Source organism: Arvicanthis niloticus, chromosome 5 (assembly GCF_011762505.2).
Source record: "Arvicanthis niloticus isolate mArvNil1 chromosome 5, mArvNil1.pat.X, whole genome shotgun sequence".
Classification (NCBI taxonomy): domain Eukaryota; kingdom Metazoa; phylum Chordata; class Mammalia; order Rodentia; family Muridae; genus Arvicanthis; species Arvicanthis niloticus.
The window spans coordinates 86,117,980-86,130,120 of record NC_047662.1 but is presented as its reverse complement, the minus strand read 5'-3'; positions in this window follow the sequence as shown (position 1 = coordinate 86,130,120).

Here is a 12,141-nt window from a genome sequence, read left to right as displayed (position 1 = left end):
AAGTCTGTTGTCTTCCTGTTCTGTTTGTGTGAAAAGACACCGTGAAAAAGCAACTTTTAAAAGAAAGCATTTAATTGGGGGCTTGCTTACAGTTTCAGAGGGGAGTGTAGCAGCAGGCAGGAATGGTACAGGAACAGTAGGTAAGAGCTTACATCCTGATCTGCAGAAAGCAAGCAGACAGAGACTGGGTCCAGTGTGGGATTTTGGAAGTCCAAAGTCCACTCCCAGTAGGAACATATCTCCTTTAACAAGGCCCCACCTCCGAATCATTAACAAACAGTTTTGACAACATAGTTTAAAAACACTCTGGTTGGAGTATTGAAAGAGCTAATAAAACAGCCAGTGAGAAAAATCTTTGCCAAGTGAAAACCTCAGAAACCAAGTGTCCATAAGACAAGGTATCTCAAATACTCACTAGCTTGAACTAGCACATAGGGTTAAGATATAGCCAGGACATTGCTCAGTAGTGGAGGAAGTAATTACTGTACACGAGAGCATGGTTTAATCTCCAGCCACAGAAAGAGCCTTAGCCTGTGCCAAGTCAAAACCATAGCTGTGGTAATCACTTTGACTGAGTCCGTATGACTGCAGATAAGTCATGGTGGTTGTGCTAAGTCATGGTGAATACATAATCCAGAGTGCGCAACAAAGGATCAAGGAGAAAGACTTCCTTTACTTTGCTCTGAGAAGATTCAGCCATCTGCTCGGAGGTGTTCAATGAGCTCTGATCTAGTGACCGGAGAGCACATGTAACTTAAAACATTCAAAGAGCCTACGTAATAAAAGAATGCGTGTCTCATCAAATAACCCAGGTAATACAATTTGTGGTGCACACATGATAAAGTAATTATCGATGTGGTAGGAATTCCTATTTAGCAACTTCGCCGGTGTGTCCCTCTTTCTTCATGACAAGCTCTGTATTTCACTAGTCTGATGACACGCTGTGAAACCAGATGTAGTCAATTCACGGGGCTGGGGACACGACTCAGCAGTTAAGAGCGGGCATGGCTTTTCCAGAGGACCAAAGTCTGTTTCAACTCATAGCCTCCTAAAATCCAGCTCCAGGGGAAATGATACTGTCTTCTGTCCCCTTGGGCATTTGCACTTGTACGGGAGTACCCTAGAGTACTTACACACACACACACACACACACACACACACACACATAGCTAAACCCTTAAAAACCAATGTGTGAAGTTATTTTTATAATTGCAGAAAAACCTTCATGCCTGAGGGATACCATATCTGGAGAGCCTCATGCAGTGTCTGAGAGTGTGTGAAATAGGCGGTGTTACCTCAGCTGTGAATCTTGCACCAGAGTAGCTCTTGGTGCCCTGTGTTTCTAGTCCTCAGTACTGTTATCTTCCCCAGAGCCTCAGGAAAGCAAGAGGCAAAGTGGCACAGACCAGAGACCATGTAGCTAGTCAGTAGCAGGGCTGTGACTGGAAACCTGGTTAGTCTTTTCTGGAGCTGACACTTTCCCCTGGGCATTCAACCTCCCAACCCCGTGGTATAGTAGACGCCTCTTGTAGGAAAGAGCGAACTGAAGGAAGGTCACACTTACAGGATTTCTGGAAGTTTCTGTGAGCAGGGCTATTTGTCTCCTGAGAATCTGCTGAGGGTTGGAGGAGTGTCTCCGGTTTTCCCTGATGGGTTTTCTCCCAGCATCCTATCCCTTGCCTAGAGTTTCTACAACTCTGCAGCAGGCATTCTCTGCCCAACTTGGGCTGAGGCCCCAAAAGGCCAAGAGGAACCTGAAACATCATTATCAGGAAGGGAGTGTGTGGCAGGTAAAGTGGGGGCGGGGGGGAACGTGGCAGAAAGAGAAGAAAAGGAATGGTGTCTGTCAGGAGGACACAGCTGCTTTCTGGGAGCTTCCATTGACCAAATATAAGATAGTTTGAATAACAGAGCAAACTGTCAGAACCCACATAACCCACCAATAAAGCCATGCTAATCCATAAATTACAATTTCACTAATCCCGATGTAAGGAAATGATACCCCTAAAGCGCAGAATGTCAGCCACTGATGGCAGCCAGGAAGATAGACTTGGAATGGCACAATCCGGCAACTATGACATTAATAATTGATTCAGGTGGTCTGGGGTGGTGGCCCATGCTCTTAATCCCAGCACTTGGGAGGTAGAAGCAGGAAGATCTTTGTGAGTCCAAGGTCAACTGGTCTAACAGAGCAAGTCCCAGGACGGCCAGGACTGTTACACAGAGAAACTATGTCTTGGGGGAAAAAAAAAAAAAACAAGAGAAAAAAAATTGACTCAGGAAGAACCTTGAGCTGGAACTTGTGGGTGAAAGGCTGGTGGGGAGCAGTGTGTTTGCGCAGTGCATACTGACACATTCCTTCACAGATTATTTATTAAGGGGACAAAGGTAATTTTTACAGTGCGAAAGTCTTGGCAGAGAAGTGGCCCCAGTCCAACTGGTAATACGAGACCAACAGGTGTTATCTTGTGTTTCCGATATCTTGTGTTATCTTGAGAGAGTACGTGGTCCAACAATTCATGGGATCCTGACAGAAGTACACAGCTTGGGATGGGAACTTGAGGAGAAAGCAGACAAACTCATGTTCAAAACCCAATAGAACAACGAGTGTGTTTTAGTCTTTCAAAGCGATAAGGTCATGGGAGACAGAGAAAGACTTAGGGACTGTTCTAGAACAAGAGGACAAAAGAAACCTGACAACAGATGACCCTGAGTTACTGTGGGAGTGGATCGTGGGGTTAGCTACAAGGGACGAGCTGCTGGGGTCAGAACACAGACTGTGGATTAGGGGAGCTGGCAAACCACAAATGGCCTCAGAGACAAACTACTGGGTAGATTTTTGAGTGTTCTCAACAGAAAAGGACAAGTGTGTGAGGCAAAAGAAAGCAGAGACCCACTCTTGTTCTCGGAGGGTCAAGTGTTAAACTAACGGGGTGGCTCACAATCGGGTTGCTCCAGTTCCCGGGGGTTTGATGTCTTCTGCAGGCAAAGCACTCAGACACACTACAACACAAAAGACAAATGACACTGTGAGTTCCAGGGCAGCCTGATCTACAGAGCAATTCCGGGGCTGCTGCTTGTGTGTCTTCACTTACCAGAGAGGGGAAAGAGTCAAGTTTCTTTTGTAAGGGCACTAACCCTAACCATGAGGGCTCCCCCCTCACGACCTATCACCTCACAAATGTCTCTATGACTCAGTGTTAGGACTTCAGTGTATTCGAGGATAATGCAGATTCTTAGGTCACAGAACAGGGAGACAGGGAAACGGACACTTAAAGGTTCTTTGGAAAGGCAGTTGTGTCGGATGGTGTTTTGCTGGGGCTAAACATGTGAAGGAGTGTTTTCCAGAAGCAGTCACAGGTGAACTGGTGTTTTGCTAAAGCAAGCACGTGAAAGGACATGTGATGAAGGATTTTTTGCTAATGACACCCATGTGTGGTCTCGCCTTACAGTGTGTAGCTGAGCTCTGTTTGTCATGACTCCATGGAGAGAAACGCACCAAAAAACTTCTGGTGGTGCTCTGGCAGCTTCTGGTGGTGCTCTGGCAGCTTCTTGCTGCTTCCTAGGACTCAGGGCGATTGGCAGATGATGTCACATGATACAGACTCACGTGGCGTTTTGCTAAGATAGACTCACGTGCCGATGAAACACGAGGCGAGGCAAGACCCATGGACATGTGATGTTTGGTGGGAGTATAAATGGGACCCAATGGACAGTGATGGGGGCTTGTTTGCATAGCCAGCTTTGCAATGCTTCTTGATCTCCTGTCTTCGATGATCTTTGCTTAGTTAAGAGAGGCAAGATGGAGAACTTCTCCTGGTGTCCCTGCTGGTCCTGGTTACTCCTGCTGACTCCAGTCAAGGCCTGGCTGTTCCTGGTAGGTTGTGCCTCTGCTGTGATTTGTCTTTGCTATCCTGACCCTACTGAACTGGACTGCTGGTATATTCGTGAAGTATTTGCAAGCGGATTGAGCTGCCAGGGCTGAATCCTGTGGGCTGAACTGCTGACTTCCTGACAGTGCAGAAGGGATTTGCTCCAAATAACAATTTCTAAACAGGTCCACTCCCCTATATCCTTAATAACCTTTCTTCTCCACTACCTCTGGCAGGTGGTGGGCTAGAAGAGAGATTAAAGCAATTGAGAACCCTTATTAAAAGTAGGTTTTGAAAAACTAAAGCTTACAGAGAAATGTTGATCCTGCTTTGTTGATAGTGACCTGGGTGTGAGGTATATGTGTGTAAGTTAAATGGCCTTGTGTGCCCTTATCTTTCCTCTCCCCTCTCCCCCAGTCTTTGAATATGTGTCTTTTAGGTACAAAGTATCTTCCAGGTCTAAACCCTGGGCAGGCTTCTGAACCCACATCACGGGGCTCTAGTTGCCATCAGTGTCATCTTCTGGTCCATCTTTGATTCCTAGGTGAGTCCCCACGTCCGAGACTGGGTTTTGCAGGAACCTGAACTGCAAGGTCCCTCCCTTCCCCTGCCAGGCATTGGAAATGGCGCTCTCCAGAGGAGCAGCAGCTGTTGGGAGTTGGGCTCGCAGACATCATAAAGCTCAACTGTTACAATGTATGAGGTGTTTTCCTTTCTGTCTGCTGATTAGCCCCATAAGAGTGGGGGAGCTGTGCAGTTTGGTTTAGTTCCAATGTAAGTACTCCCAGGGAGGTGATTTTACCAATGTAAGTACTCCCAGAGAGGTGATTTTAGCTTCCATCCTTTTCTTCCCCTCTTTGCTCCCCCACTCTCTCCTCCCCCAGCCCTCCCCCACCCATCCCATAGGCCATCCTCTGACAGTCCTAAGCAGAAATGAAGCAGTCTCTACCTTCTCCACACCCACACTTCGGCTCCTCAGCACCTCGCCTCCACACCTCTCCTCAACACCTTCCCTCTTGCACACATTCCCTCCTGCAGCTGAATAGTTCTGGTGCAAACAACACAACCTAGACTGACTGGTGTTCCTCTAATCACAACAACACCAGGGCACGCAAGAATTCCACATGCTTTCTCACACCAGCCTGGCCTGGGTTCTGCTTTCACTTCTGCTCTCAGCAGCTGATCTGGGAGCACATCAAAGCCATGGATCAAAAATATCATCTTTTAATGATGGAGCCGACAAACTTCTTTGCATCCGTATTCATCTTTCTGCCACTGATAACAGGAAGCAGCTCTCCTCAAAGGACTGTCTTAATTTTTTAACTTCACTGGGCTACTTCTGTTATTCCTTTTCTCTTGCATAACGAATTCCTTTGAGATTAACCAGAATGTTTTATGTTTGAAAAATAAAACACAAAAACTACCTATATATAGAAACTTCCTACATTTAAATTGTCCTACCCTTTCTTCAGAGTTCTGTGAATTTACATGCCCAAGGGTCTGCCTGACATTCTGCCTGACAGTCTGCCTGTCCTCTCCAACTTCACATTCTCTCAACTGGGTTTCTGGTTTAAGCCTGAAGGCAGATGCATTCTTGCTTGTTTCCTTGTTAGTCAGAATCCCAGTGCTGTTTGTAGTAGCAATGTGCCTAGCCAAGTTCCCTTGCTGTTAAAAGCTATCACATGGCTCAGAGATATAAATTGAAGTTATTAGTTAGGGATTTGGGGGAAGGTTTTATTAAAGCAAGTACTTTTTTTTCCTTCAGAGGGAATACATGGAGGTACAGCATCCAGTTGTGATTATGAAGTTCACAGGCTGTAAGAAAGGAGGATCCTGGGACATGGTAGACTAGGTAGAATCATGAGATCCTGATATTAATTCTGAAAAGTTAAGTCACACCAGTGAACCTCTTGCTCGCTTGAACCACTGTGCATGTCCTATGTTTTGTTAGACGCCTTAAACTTATCTCTCTCTCTGGGTTTTCTAAGTCTCAGAAACCCGGGCCCTATCTATCTCAAAGCCAGTTAGTTTGTGATTTTTCCCTCTCTACATTGTAGTCAGTCCACCATCCAGGACTCCTGTGCCTCCTCCAGATACTCTTTAATAATGCATTTTATTCCCCAGTGCCGTTGTGTGGTCCAGGCCACCATCATTTTCTCAAATAACATGTCTGGTCCTCTTGCATCCACCTCTGCTTCATCTTTTCTCCATCTAGTAGCCAGAGTGCAATGAAAAAGAAACTTTTAAAATGCAAACCAAGTCAGGCAATTCCCTTCCGTAAGGAGCTTTATGTCATGGGCATCTCCCATCCTTCTGCTCCTTTGCCAGGCACTTAGGAGACATCACCACTGGGGAGTGTTTTCACAGCTCGCTGGCTGATTTCTTTCCTCCATTCCGCCACTTCACTTGAGCTATGATGGTTTTCATGTCATTAAACACTTGAAGTCTTTGAAACCTCAGTATCTTGAGCACGATGTTTGTCCTGCCCAGAATATTTGTTCTCTTTGCCTGGTTGGTTTAATTTTACCTTTTGGCTTTTATCTCAAATGTCAATACTGTGAGTCCTTCCCACAAGTCCCTATTCCTCCCCAAACCTCTCCATGCTTTATACTTGTTAACCTGTTTTGTTACTTGCTAGCTCTCTGTGTTCCCATCATCCAGGAATGCTTGGCTGTCTACCCAGTGCCAGCCCTGGACAGTCGAGCCGAGTCCACCGAGCACATTCACCTCTTCCAGTTCCTGAGCAGACTTGCTGAGTTTAATAGAATTTAGATAGTCTTGACAAGGACAAAGCAAGAATTGGTTTTGATTCCGCATAAAGCTAAGGGGCTCTCCACAATAAAATAGGCTATTTCCCATCTCTAAAAGGGTGGTTCGCACTTTGTATAAGAAGAGTCATCTTTGTCAAAGAAAAGCTTGCTAAAACTGACATATGGAGTCAAAGATGAAGTTTCTTTAGAAATGGGTATTGGCAGATCCAAGGCATCAGAGAAGGAAATGAACTACTCTGAGAGAACCTGGAGTTCCCTAGTTTACACCCAAAAGAGAAGAAGGGGACTGCTGAGGTGGCTCAGTGGATAAAGGTGCTTGCTGCTAAGCCTGTGAACCTGGGTTGGACGCCTGTGACCCATGGGTGTAGGGAGAGAACTGACTCCTGCAGGTTGTTCTCTGACCTTAACACACATAAAATAAATAAGTATAACAATTCTATTAAAGAGAGGAGACTATAACCTTGTGTTACATAATAGAAACCCCCTCCCATGATTCCTTGACAATTAGCAAAATTGTTTTAAGAGATTTCTAAATATTGGGATGATTCAGTTGTCTGTGGAAACTGGTGAAGGGGCCAAATAAGTCTTCACATTACCTTGGAACAAGTCAGAACCCTACAGATAAAAACAGCGAGAGGAATGAGAGGAACGTAAGAGTGTGTTGCCTGGTGCAGTGATGGACACCTTTCATCCCGAACTCAGGAGGTAGAGGCAGGGAGATCTCTGAATTCAAGGCCAGCCTGATCTACAGAGTGGCTACGTATAGAAACTCCATGGTGTGGTATGGTGTGGTGTGGTGTGGTGTGGTGTGGTGTGGTGTGGTGTGGTGTGGTAGAAGCTGATGGGGTTGTAGAACTAGAATTGTGGGCCAGTGGAAGGTTTGAGGTCAGATATTTCAGGCAGAAACCTGAATCGCTCTAAATCTGTGAGGTCCTTTCCTTAGGAAATTGCCAGGGGAAAAATTAAATCAAGGATACATGAAGAAGGTATCTCATAACCGAATTCCTAACTCAGAGTTTATTATTATTCTTTTAAGGCTTGTTTTCAGAAAAAGCAGTTCCACTGGACAGGAGGAAGAACAGGATGGAGGGGATACAGGGCTAATACACAGAACAAGGCAGCCTGGGCTCCAGAAACCAGACCCTAAGCTGGGAGTCTATGGTAGGTCCTAGGATAGAAAGAACCTGATCTACAGGTACAGGGGCCAGGTGATAACTGGAGTGAGAATGAGTAAGGAAGGCACAGGGCAGAGTTTATGGGCGGGGCTGTGGGGGATGGGAGCCAGAGCACTGACGCTTGTCCACACTTGTCAGCATGCACAATTTTGGCAGTGTCCTCAGGAACTATGGAAGAAACCACTGTTGAATTCAGCTCCCTCTTACCCCCAGTTGGAGCCAGAGCTTTAGAGAGAATTGTTAGCAATTATTTCCTTTTAAAAGGAAATAATTTAAAAGTTATTTCCTTTTCTGTTACACAATGCCTGGAGAACCTGACGCTCACTTTGTAGATGTAACAGTATGTTTTAGACTTTTCTTTTCTCACTACTTAAAGAAGACAAACTTAACTGGGTGTGATGGCACATGCCTTTAATCCCAGCACTGGGCGGGTAGAGGCAAGAAGATTTTTGTGAGCTCATGGCCAGCCTGGCCTATATAGCAAGTTCCAGACCAACCAGGGCAACATAGAAAGACCCTGTCTCAAAACAACAACAACAAAAACCCCACAACACTAATTTAATTTAGTCTCTTATGTAAAAACCAAACAAGGACTTTTCTACTATGTTCAAATGCTTACTGCGTGAACACCATTTTACTTGCATACCCTTCAAGCAGGAAGTCCTGCACAGGGGCGGGCTGTTACTGTGGAATTAGTGACTTTCAGGGAGTTATGTCGCCTTGGTTTTCTTTTTCACGTTATTTGTGGCTTTGCTTTGGGACTTGCACTCCAAGAATTAGGTCAATGGTTGAATTTAACTTTTTAAAATGAATTGTTCATCAATTAAGAGCACGTACTCTTGCAGAGGGATTGGATCAGTTGCAGCGCCATGTGGGATGGCTCATAACTGCCTGCCACTTCAGCTTCATTGAGATCTGATGCCTCTTCTGGGTCTCCTCCCACATACATGGCACACACGTGCACATTACAGAGAGGGGGGGGGCAGGCAGACAGACAGACAGGCAGGCAGACAGGCAGACAGACAGAGAATGTGGGGTATTTCTTTACTAAACTGGGTGTCTGGGCACCAGGATCCATCCCCAATCTTCCCAGTTACCAGCTCGGCCTTGACCTGCTCCTAACCCAAGTCTCCCCATCCCGTGTTTTCAGGCAGATGGTCCTTTTCAATGTCTCCACCTCAGCTGCTGATGTTTATCTTGGGCTGATATTTAGATGGTCATTTCTGGTGGCCCCCACTTTGCCCTTTATTTTCCTTTGGTTAGTCACACTGTGCACCAGGGAGGTTCCCATGGCTTCCTTTCCAGCTTAAACTGTGTGGTACCTAAGCCTCAACTGTGTGGCACAGCCTCCTCCTCACGCTCTCATCCTTGGAAACATCCTTTGTCTGTCTCACTGAAACTTTTATTCTGACGGTGGTGACAGTTTATACTTCATGTCTGTGGCCCAGGTTGCTTACATTCAATTAGACTTTGAGGGCACAGGGTCTTCCAGGAAAAAAACCTTTTTTTAAATTAATTTTTATTGGATATTTTATTTACATTTCAGATGCCATCCCCTTTCCCCATTTCCCCTCCCTAGAAAACCCCTATCCCATGCCCCCTTTTACTTTTATACAATTTTTTAAATGTTAATCAAAGGCTTTATAAGTTTGGTAATGCTCAATAACGAGATGCCCATACAATTAGAAGTGTAACCCAATACCCAATCTACATATATCAACTATCTTTGACTGCCTCCGTGTCCCTCCCCCTTCTCTCTCTCTCATCACCTAGCTCCTCCTCTCCTCCTCCTCCTCTCCTTACTCCTCCTCTTTCTCTCCATATCCCTCCCACCTTAGCTCCTCCTACATATCACCCTTCCTGTTAAAATAAAACTTTTCTCTCAAAATACAATTAGAGCATAACTATACCAATTTGTGGCAAGATAGACCTAATATCCAGTCTATCATTTTGTTGACTAACCAGAACCTCTGTCATCTCTCCTAACTAAAAGACTTAGTTCTGAACCTGGCTTTTTTCTTGGCTTTAGAATGAATGTCAGCTGAAAACCATCCTCTCAAATCTTTTCTCTCAAAGTAAATAGCCGGGATTGGCTATGAGACTATAAGTCATCAACCCCATCAGAAATCCAGAATGACTGAGTTAACTGAAATTATGGAAAGCACCAAGCATAGCTTCTAAAACTTAGCCAATTTATAGAGACCACTGAACACCTGGACAGTCCCTATACTACAAAACATTGGAGCATCCGATCTTCAGCCTTCTGGCCCAGGATCATCTGACAGACCTAGTGATGCAGAATTATTAAGGGCAGGAAAAACCTTTTTAAAATTTTTTTTCACACTGTGTGTGTATGAGCAAGAGCGTACACTTGTATGCATGTACAGTGTGTGTGTATGAGCAAGCATGTACACTTCTGCACATGTAGTGTGTGTATGAGCAAACATATACACTTGTGCGCATGTAGTGTGTGTGTGTGAGCAAGCGTGTACACTTGTGCACATGTACAGTGTGTGTGTATGAGCGTGTACACTTATGCGCATGTACAGTGTATGTATATGAGCAAGCATGTATACTTGTGTGCATGTAGTGTGTATGTATGAGCAAGAGTGTGTACACTTATGTGCATGTACACTGTGTGTGTATGAGCAAGCATATACACTTATGAGCATGTACATGCACATGTGCATTCCACAGCATTCTTGTGGAAGTTTTTCCTTCCATGTGTGGTTCTCACGGATCAAAGAAGTTGTTAGGCTTGATAGCAAGCGCTGCTGCTCACTCTTCTCTCTCACCAGCCAGTAAGATTTTCTTGGTAAGCCAGGGACCTGGCAGCAATGGAGCAGACATGGCTGAAAAGCAGAATCATTTGTTGTTCAGTGATGTGGATTTTATCACATATTCTTAGCTCTTTTGTAATCAGTTTTTTTTTAAATCATGTAATTTATTATATGACAATCTCTCTTGGTATCTTTTGTTTATCTTTTTTAAGGATTCACATTTCTTTTCATGTTCAGAGCTTGTTTTGTTTCAGAAGGATACAGTGGTTCACAGCCAGGCCAGAGTTTGTGAAACTGTCACCAAATTTGACTTAATTGAGATTAGGAGATCTTTTTCCAATATCTTTTCTCTTGATACCTGCCAGACTGTGTAAATAGTATATATAGTTAGCTAAAACAAACAAACAGACAAAAATCAATGCTTCAACTTGATAGAAAAATTTCCAGGGGTAGGCATTGGGTTGATTTTAAATATCTCCTTTAATCAATTTGACTCTCTTGACATTAGAAAAGTATTCCATTCATAAATTCCAAAGGTTAGGGCAAACATAAACCATTAAAGCTACGGATTGTAGGCAGAATACATGTGTAAGATTGTGTGGGAGCGATAGCACCCTCTGGTGGGCAGTTTGGGAACAAGCATGCTGTCTGTTGGGCGCATCGGAACAAGCTGGTAGAAACAGAACCAGGAAGACTGATCTTCCAAAATCTCCTCTGCCCAGCAATATTTTTCTGTGGCTTTCTAATGGAAACAAGAAAGAAGCCATATTCCAGTGGGTACAGGATGTAGACACAGTAGAAATGGGTCGTGTGGACTAGTATTTTTCTGCTTATTCAAAATATGCATGCCGGGAGGGTGAATCGGGTGATTAGTGAGTTACATGGTACCGGAGCCTGGATATGAGGAGAGCTGTAGTTAACACAGGGAGAATTTTCTCCTTCTTAAGTGAATGGGTTTCAAAAACAATAGGGGAAAATACAAATTAACCTTGTTCTTTCTTTCTCCTTCTCTTTCTTTCTTTCTTTCTTTCTTTCTTTCTTTCGAAAAGATTGTACCATGTAGCCCAGGCCAGCTTCAATATCTCGCTCCCCGTCTTTATATCGTGAATGCTAAGATTACAGGCATGCACATCACTTATAACTCTTAGAGTTTCCCTCTTTATAAAAAGTGGGCATATGTTGAGAAGGCCAAAGAGAGATTATGTTCATACAAGTCTGGCTAAATTAAAAATAGGGCTAACCATGAAATTGATATCATTTCTACACTATAAACCATGTCTCTCATCGTTAGGGCAGTTATTAGTCTACTTGCAGTGAGGTACACATGATAAATATCACCAAGAAGAAGTCCAAAACAGTGTTCAAATCAGCTTTTCAAAAATGCAGTTAAAAAATAATAATAAGCAACTGGAGAGATGGCTCAGAGGGTAAGAGCACTGACTGCTCTTCCAGAGGTCCTGAGTTCAATTCCCAGCAACCACATGGTAGCTTAAACCATCTGTAATGGGATCTGGTGTCCTCTTCTGGTGTGTCTGAAGAGAGC